This window comes from Lolium perenne, chromosome 1 (assembly GCF_019359855.2).
Source record: "Lolium perenne isolate Kyuss_39 chromosome 1, Kyuss_2.0, whole genome shotgun sequence".
Classification (NCBI taxonomy): Eukaryota; Viridiplantae; Streptophyta; class Magnoliopsida; order Poales; family Poaceae; genus Lolium; species Lolium perenne.
In genome coordinates this window covers 101037109-101047178 of record NC_067244.2, presented here as the reverse complement: position 1 = coordinate 101047178, position 10070 = coordinate 101037109, and positions in this window count along the sequence as shown.

The following is a 10070-nucleotide window of genomic DNA, read 5'->3' as shown; positions in this document are numbered from 1 at the left end:
GGCAGATGTATATGTCTGTGGCGGAAACAATCTGGTGGGTGTATATGGTGGGTATATATGGAAGTAGCGGAAGTATATGGTGGATGTATCTGGCAGTGGCGGTAGTATATGGTGGGTGTAGACGGCGGTGATCTGCGTATGGTGCGAGTGGGCGGCGGCGGCGTGACTAATATGACCAGAACTCGAAACTCTACAGGAACTAGACGCTAAGACCAGCAACTCGACACGAAGATGCAGACACAAATTCAACTATGCAAAACTGAAAAGACAATGCAAGGCGTGGCAGGGGGTTTATGGGACGATATGATCTAAACCCTAACTGTATATTTTTTTTTTTGGCTTTTTCGTGGTTTATGGGTATGATGGCAGATGCAATCTACACTAGGAAAACAGTAAAATCTCACCGAGCAACCTGAAATCTGATACCACTTGATAGGGCAAAGGTGGCCGATCTTTCGATGAGACGTGGATAGATCGATTTGTTGGTGGAGTTCGTGCTTGACGATCCGACTACATGTGCAAAGCTCGTGCGCCAATGCAATCGCTAGGACAATCTCTGGGAGTTACTGATCTTGCGGATGCACGATCAGCCTAACCAGCGAGGGTCTTAATTCCTACCTGAAATCGAGAACAAGTAAGAACTAATGATGCAATCAGAATATTGCGGATGAAAGATGAAAGCTTTATTGAAAAAGGTGGGATTCCGAATAGTCGGTCTTGTTCTGGGCGTTGGCCTCAAAAGAAGTACACGAGAGTTGCAGCGATGGCTAACTTTTAATCTAATCAAAATCCGAGTCTAAACGTGACGGCTATGGGGGTATTTAAAGGAGGAAAAGGTGGGGTTTCGGCCAACCATACGTATGGTGGTCGAACCAAACCCTAGAAGGCCTTTCCCCCTTCAATACGGACTCTAAAAAGTGGCTGACTTAATTCCTGCGAAAATGACATGGGCCTGGCCCAAAACTAAAGGTGACGCAGCACCATAACATGCTATGGACGAAATTATGAAGTGGAAAACTCTATATTTCGTCCATGTCTTCATCTCTTCTTATGGTGGCTTCAAAGTTCTGAAATCTCCACTTGCGGCGTCATCTTCAATCCTCAAACGCTTGCTGCCATCTCCTCCATGCGTGATCATGCTCCAATGCTTGTCCTCCTCATCCATGCTTGGTCCATCATTCCTAAGAGTAACAAACATATCTGATTTAGGCAGCATCATATTCTCATGTATGTGAGGAATAGTTCCAAGAAACGAAAGTACCTGATAGTTAAGTTGTTTGGCACGAGCTCGAGAGATTGGTCCTTGTATTTGTGTGGCTGTAGGTACAGCGGTTGTATCAAGAGATGGGATGTCCTCATCAAGTTAGATGGCGCACACCTCAACTATCCTATATATGACATGGAACTTTACGCTTTGGTTCGTGTTCTTGAAGTTTGGCAACACTATCTTTGGCCAAAAGAGTTTATTATCCACTCCGACCATGAGTCTTTGAAATATTTGAAAAGTCAACACAATTTGAACAAAAGACATGCAAAGTGGGTTGAGTTCATTGAGTCCTTTCCATATGTGATCAAATACAAGAAGGGCAAGGACAATGTTGTGGCGGATGCTCTTTCCCGCAAACTCACCCTCTTACTCACTCGCTTGGATATTAGTGTTTTGGGTCTTGATGAAATCAAAGATTTATATGCTTCCGATGCTTTCTTTGGCCCAATCTTTGCAAAGTGTTCTAGTGAGAAGGGCATCGATGATTTCTATTTGCACCAAGGATTCTTGTTCAAGGGCAACAAACTTTGTATTCCTATGTCTTCGCTTCGCCTTTTGCTCTTACAAGAATCGCATGGTGGTGGTCTTATGGGACACTTTGGACGAGAGAAGACATATGCCATGCTCTCCACTCACTATTATTGGCCAAGAATGTACCACGACGTGGAGCGCCTTTGCCGACGGTGTACAACATGCTTACAAGCTAAGTCTACCTCCAACCCTTATGGTCTTTACACTCCATTGCCTATTCCATATGCACCATGGACCGATATTAGCATGGATTTCGTTCTAGGCTTGCCTCGCACTAAGCATGGTCATGATTCTATATTTGTGGTAGTGGATAGATTCTCTAAGATGGCTCATTTCATACCTTGCCATAAGAGCGACGATGCTTCACACATTGCTTCATTGTTTTTCAGGGAAATTGTTCGCCTACATGGAGTACCGCAAAGCATTGTGTCGGATCGAGACGTCAAGTTCATGAGTTATCTTTGGAAGTCGCTCATGGCAAAGTTTGGAGTGAAGCTCTTATTCTCATCATCCTCGCACCCGCAAACGGACGGCCAAACGGAAGTGGTCAATAGAAGCCTATCCTCTCTTCTACGCATCCTCGTGAAGAAAAACTTGAAGTCATGGGAAGAGTGCCTTCCACACGCGAAGTTCGCCTACAACCGCGCCAAGCACTCGACAACATCAAGGAGTCCCTTCATGGTCGTCTACGGGTTTGAGCCGCTCACGGCACTCGACATACTACCACTTCCACTTCATGAGCGGACAAACATGGACTTTGACAAGCGCACCGCCACCGTGAAGAAGCTACATGAAGAAACACGGGCAACAATCGAGCAACAAGTTCTTCGTCAAGCAACACGCCTCAACATGAAGAAAAAGGCACGGATCTTCAACGAAGGGGACCTAGTGTGGATACATCTTCGCAAGGACCGTTTCCCTCAAGAAAGAAACTCCAAGCTCAAGCCCCGAGGTGATGGTCCCTTCAAGGTCCTCAAGCGAATCAACGACAATGCCTACGTCATCGACATACCAACATCCAAGTACTTGGTGAGCAACACATTCAATGTGTCCGACCTCTCGCCATACCATGAAGATGAAGAGACGTTAGAGTCGAGGACGACTCTTTCCCAAGGGGGGGAGATGATACGGGGTGGCCTTCGGACACCACCGCCTCAAGACCGACAAGCCCTCCTCGTGGTCCAATGACACGAGCTCGAGCCCAAGCCCTACGCCAAGAGGTGAATTCGCTCCTCTCCACGTACTCCTTTGACACCCCTTTGGATGGCTTGCTACTTCATGCCAATACCCTATGTTCAATCAGGTACATCGACCAAGAAGCGAGCCATGAAGACCAAGCCAATGGAGAGAGAGCTGGAAATGACGAAGATGGAGCTACAGCTGCCAGGCCGGAACTTCCGCCCCGAGGGACCGGAACTTCCGCCCACCGGAACTTCCGCCCAAGTTCCGCCCAAGTTCCGAAAGTCGGCAAAAACCTTACTGGATGTTACTGCGGGACAATGGCGCAATTCCGGAACAAGGCCGGAACTTGGCCGGAACTTCCGCCCCGACCGGAACTTCCGCCCCTCTAGACCGGAACTTCCGCCCCTGGCCGGAACTTCCGCCCAAGTTGACCGGAACTTCCGCCCCATCGAACTTCAGCACAACAGCACTTTTAGTTGTAACTTATCCCTTCGCCCCACCTACTATAAATAGCCTTGTTGGCTCAGATCTGAGATTAGACTTGATGTGAAATTAAACCTGAGCTTAGCTCACCCTTGTGGGAACCCTACCTAGATCTATGATCTTGTACCCACCCGGGCTCCTTATCGACTTGTCAAGATCTCTTTGGTGACTTCTACCGTTTGTTTGATCTTTTGCTTGCACTTCTACCTATTTGGTCTTTTGCTTGCACTTCTATCAACCTTCCGGTCTTTTCACCCTTCTAGATCTTGCGAGTTTCGATTTGTCGATCTCTTTGCGGGACTTCTACCGGAAAGTCTTTTCTCGCAACCTCTATCGAGTAGGTGTATCGGGCCTACGAGGGAAAACCGGTTTGTGTGCGTGTGTGTGTTGTATCCCCACGATTGCCCCTCGCGTTCTTCGTGTTCATCGCGTTCATCCACCTACCCCCACGAGTTCCACCCAAATCCGTGAAGATCGGGCACATCCTTGGACTTAGTCCACATCATCGCACGCCTCAACTATCATATTTATGACAAGGAACTTTATGCTTTGGTTCGTGTTCTTGAAATTTGGCAACACTATCTTTGGCCGAAAGAGTTTATCAGTCATTCCGACCATGAGTCTTTGAAGTATTTGAAAAGCCAACACAATTTGAACAAACGACATACAAAATGGGTTGAGTTCATTGAGTCCTTTCCATATGTAATCAAATACAAGAAGGGCAAGGACAATGTAGTGGCGGATGCTCTTTCCCGCAAAAACACCCTTTTGCTTACTCGTTTGAATTTTCATGTCTTGGGACTTGAGGAGATCAAAGAACTCTATCCTTCCGATTCATTCTTTGCACCAATATTTGAGAAGTGTTCCGTTGAACGAGGATTTGATGACTTTTACTTGCACGACGGCTACTTGTTTAAAGCTAACAAAATTTTCATACCTGAGTCTTCTCTTCAAAAGTTACTTTTGCAAGAGTCACATGGAGGTGGCCTCATGGGACACTTTGGACGGGATAAAACACTTGCGATGTGATGTAGCCCCGCTCACCGACGTCGCTACACCAAGACCAACAAGTCCCCCAAGTGGACCGATGACACGAGCCCGAGTTAAAGCTCTACATGATGAGGTGAACTCGCTCCTCACCACCCTTGATCTTGGTACCCCTTTGGACGGAATGCTACCTCATGCCGATGTGTTATGCGTCATTAGGTACAAGGCGCATCAAGACCCCGGAGAAGAGGACACACCATGGCCAAGGGAAGGAGAGGAGCAGCTGGACATGGAGATGATCACGAAGCCGAACCCGACGTCGATCGAAGCGCTCCAAGCAAGAGAAGGACGCTGGCCGGTCCAGAACCCGGTCAGACCGGCCCCACGACCGGACGACCCGGTCCCAGGCCCGGTCAACCGGGCGCCAACCGGCGCAGCTCCATCGTACCGGACAACGACCGGAAACCTCGCAGAATCCCGGTTGGCGCCCGGTCGACCGGACCCAGGACCGGACCACCCGGTCATAGGCCCGGTCAGACCGGATCCAAACCGGGTCTGACGGGAATGACCCACCAAACTGCCTTAAGTTATCCATTCGCGTACCTGTTCGCCCTTGCTGGTCCTGTGTGCCTATATAAGTAGCATGGACCCCTCCTTTACCCTTTAGACTTGTTTTGAACTCAAACCAACCTTTGAGCTTAGTCTCCCTAGGGTTATCATCCCTCTGTAATCAAGGCACCTTGGTTGTTGACTTGGATCTTGTTGAGTGAGATTCTAGTACAAGTTACTCACTCTCCCTCATCAAGCTCTTCTTCTCCAACCCCAATCTCTCTCCGGGAATTCTGCCGCGTGCCTCTTCCTCGGAGATTCTATTGGCGTGGTCCATCGAGCCACGGAGGTAAGCATCGGGTGTATCGGGTTGGTGTGCGTGCGTGAGTCTCGGCATTCTTCGTGTTCTTCGTGTTCCTCGTGTTCTCCCACCTCTTCCCTTGGTTTTCGGGGTCAAACCGCGAGATCGGGCCACTCCCGGGATCTTAGATCCTCATCATATGGTATCAGCAGCTCTTGGTTACCGCGGATTTGCCCCTCCACCCACCCGATTTCGTTTCTAGAAAATTTTCTAAAAAATCCCCAAAAATAGCCCCAAATTGCCTCTTGACCGATCTATGATTTGGTTGCGTTTTGAGTGGTTTTGGTCCGTGGATCTGGTGTTGTTGTGCTTGATCTACTATTTCCCCAACTTTGAGCCTCCAATTCCATCGTTTTCCCGTCGATTTGCTCTTTGGATTTGGTTTGGGGAAGAACAGGAGAGAGAAATCGCGAAACCCGGTTGAGAATCCGGTCAACCGGACCCCAGACCGGACGTGCCGGCCCAGAACCCGGTCGACCGGGCGGCAACCGGATCCGCCGGTCCTCAGTCCGGTCCAACCGGCCCCAGACCGGGCGCAGCTCCGTGCCCTCCTTCGAGCTCGATTTCCAGCGACATCCACCACCACCACCACCACCATCATCGCAGGTATAACTTGCAGCTTTCCCCTTGTAACCCCTCTTCCTTTTGCGAACTATCCCATCGAGCATTGCTTGTTTAGTGTTGCGAGACATTGCACGTGGCCCCGCATTGTGAGGTGTGTGTGTCGTGTTGAGTAAAGCATCCAAGCAAACACTCGTGTGGCAAGATAGCAAAAGCGAGGCTAACGCTAACATAGTGCGTGAAAAAGCCCCAAAAACACAAAAAGAGTGCGAGTAGCACCATACATCCATACATCCATATACCCATACATACAAAAGTGTGCAAGTGCCACCAAAGATACAAACGAGTGCAAGTGCCACCATATACAAAAGAGAAAAAGCTTTTAAGCAAAGAGAGATAAGAGAAGAGAGGCCGCGTGTGAATCTTGTTGTCTCTTCCTTTGCAACCGAAGCTTTGGCTCTCCTTGTGTTAGTGTGACACCGAGCACTTATACATACACTTTTCCGCTCACTTTTGGTTACACTAACCCCGCTTATCCCGTGTGTGTGTTCCACAACTTTTCCGTGTTTATAGTGATCTTCACATTGACATTTGGATTTTTGGACCTTACCCACTTTTAACAACATACTTGATCTTGGATTTGTCTTTTGGCTTTCCACAACACTCGCCTAACACCATATTTGCTAGCTTTTGCGTGTGGTTTTGCGTGTGTCCCGATACACTCGATCTTGCTTTTGACTTGGTGGATTGCCTCAATACTATCTTACCTTGGTAAGAGTGCGAGGTAGTCTCCTTCCACTAACATACTGATGTAGCCCCGGTCACCGACGTTGCTACACCAAGACCAACAAGTCCCCCAAGTGGACCGATGACACGAGCCCGAGTCAAAGCTCTTCATGATGAGGTGAACTCGCTCCTCACCACCCTTGATCTTGGTACCCCTTTGGATGGATTGCTACCTCATGCCGACGTGCTATGTGTCATTAGGTACAAGGCGCGTCAAGACCACGGAGAGGAGGAGACGCCAAGGTCAAGGGAAGGAGAGAAGCAACTGGACATGGAGATGATCATGAAGCCAAAGCCAACGTCGCACGAAGCGCTCCAAGGAAGAGACGGACGCTGGCCGGTCCAGGACCCGGTCAGACCGGACCTACAACCGGATGCCCCGGTCATAGGCCCGGTCGACCGGGCGCAAACCGGGCCAGCTCCCTCGTACCGGACGACGACGACCGGAAACTTCGCAGTTTCCGGGTTTGCGCCCGGTCGACCGGACCCATGACCGGACGGCCCGGTCCCAGGCCCGGTCAGACCGGCCCCAAACCGGACCTGACGAGAATGCCCCACCAAACTGCCTTAACTTATCCATTCGCGTACCTGTTCGCCCTTGCTGGCCATGTATGACTATATAAGTAGCTGGGACCCCTCATTAGCTCTTTAGACTTGTTTTGAACTCAAACCTAAATTTGAGCTTAGTCTCCCTTGGGTATCATCCCTCTGTAATCAAGGCATCTTGGTTGTTGATTTGGAACTTGTTGAGTGAGATTCTAGTACAAGATACTCTCTCTCCCTCACCAAGCTCTTCTTCTCCAATCCCAATCTCTCACCGGGAATTCGCCGCGTGCCTCTTCCGGTGATTCTATTGGCGTGGTCCATCGAGCCACGGAGGTAAGCATCGGGTGTATCGGGGTGTGTGTGTGCGTGAGTCTCGGAGTTCCTCGTGTTCATCGCCGTGTTCTTCGTGTTCCTCGCGTTTTTCCCATCTTCCCCCTTGGTTTCGAAGTCAATCCGCGAGATCGGGCCACACACGGGTCTCAGACCTCATCATATGGTATCAGCAGCTCTTGGTTACCGCGGATTTGACCTCCCACCCACCCGATTTCGTTCCTAGAAAATTTCTCAAAAAATCCCCAAAAATAGCCCTAAATTGCCTCTTGACCGATCTGTGATTTGGTTGCGTTTTGAGTGGTTTTGGTCCGTGGATCTGGTGTTGTTGTGCTTGATCTACTATTTCCCCAACTTTTAGCCTCCAATTCCATCGTTTCCCTTCGATTTGGTCGATTTGGCTTGGTTTTCGTGAAGAACAGGAGAGAGAAACCTTCATCCCGCGAAATCCGGTTTCGAGCCCGGTCAACCGGGCCACAGACCGGACGGCCCAGCACAGAACCCGGTCGACCGGGCGGCAACCGGACAGGCCGGTCCAGGAGCCGGTCCAACCGGACCCCAGACCGGGCGCAGCAACGCCCCCTCCTTCGACCTTGACATCCGGCGATCCCCACCACCACCACCACCACCACCATCATCGCAGGTATAACTTGCAGGTCACCTTGTAACCCCTCTTCCTTTTGCGATCTATCCCATCGAGCATTGCTTGTCTAGTGTTGCGAGACATTGCACGTGGCCCCGCATTGTGAGGTGTGTGTGTCGCGTTGAGTAAGGCACCCAAGCAAACACTCGTGTGGCAAGATAGCAAAAGCGAGGCTAACGCTAGCATAGTGCGTCAAAAAGCCCCAAAAACACAAAAAGAGTGCGAGTAGCACCATACATCCATACATCCATACATCCATACGCCCATATACACAAAAGTGTCCACGTGCCACCAAAGATACAAACGAGTGCAAGTGCCGCCATATACAAAAGAGAAAAAGCTTTTAAGCAAAGAGAGATAGGAGAAGAGAGGCCACGTGTGAATCTTGTTGTCTCTTCCTTTGCAACCAAAGCTTTGGCTCTCCTTGTGTTAGTGTGACACCGAGCACTTATACATACACTTTGCCGCTCACTTTTGGTTGCACTAACCCCGTTTATCTCGTGTGTGTGTTCCACATCTTTTTCCGTGTTTATAGTGATCTTCACATTGACATTTGGATTTTTGGACCTCACCCACTTTTAACAACATACTTGATCTTGGATTTGTCTTTTGGCTTTCCACAACACTCGCCTAACACCATATTTGCTAGCTTTTGCGTGTGGTTTTGCGTGTGTCCCCGATACACTTGATCTTGCTTTCGGTTTGGTGGATTGCCTCAATACTATCTTACCTTGGTAAGGGTACGAGGTAGTCTCCTTCCACTAACATACACAACATAGTTCTTGTCTTTGCATCATGGATAGGACCGGAGATACCAATAGGGATGAAGAGATCCTTCGCAACACCGAGAGGTTGGCTACTCAACACAACCTATGGACGCAACGACAAGAGTTCAAGGAGCAACTCTCCCTCTTCGAGACGCGCATCGATGAGCAATACAATGAAGTGGCTCACAACTTCTCCACCGTGAACCACGACTTGGCCCTTCTTCGTGAAGCTACGGACAACTTGAATGGCCAAATGGCGGCCAATGATGCCAACATGGAGCGGCGCATGGATAGCCTCGAGCGCGCCATCACCAACTTGGGTCGTCATCGTCGACACCGCTCGACTTCCTCTTCATCAAGCTCTTCCTCAAGGCATGAAGACCATTACTCTCATGGTGGCCTTTCGTCCCCAAGCTCCTCCTCAAGGCGTGAAGACCATCATCGACCTCATCGCTCACATGCTCGTCATGAAGACTCCCGCTCCAACTCTAGGCGTGGAGAAATACATCGCCATGCTCGTCCGCATGAGCGTCCTCCACAAGCTCAAGGCCTTCAACAAGATCGTCACCAAGCGGATCGCCATGCTCACCATGGGCGTGATGGCCATCCCCAAGACCAAGATCCTCAAGATCCACCTCGGCGAGATCTTCGTCGCCACCCTCACCATGACCAACGTGGCCGAGGAGAGCCTCACCATGATCAAGATGAGAGACCCAACATTGAGCATCGTCCTCAACCGCGACAAGATCTTCAACCACATCCTCACCGTGAACCAAGTGAAGCAAGTGTTCAACTCCACCACCAACCCAATGCTATGGTTGGCCATAGAAGACCTCCTATTCCACCTCTAGCCGCAAGAGTTGACGGCGCCCTCCTCGTAGAAGAAACTTGGAGGATGAAGAGAACATGTATGGCAAGCTCAAGTTCAACATGCCCAAGTTCAAAGGTGAAGACGACGCCGAAGCATACCTCTCATGGGCACTCAAGGTGGACAAGATCTTCCGCATCCACAGCTACTCCGGTGCCAAGAAAGTGGCTATGGCATCACTCGAGTTTGAAGACTACGCCAACACTTGG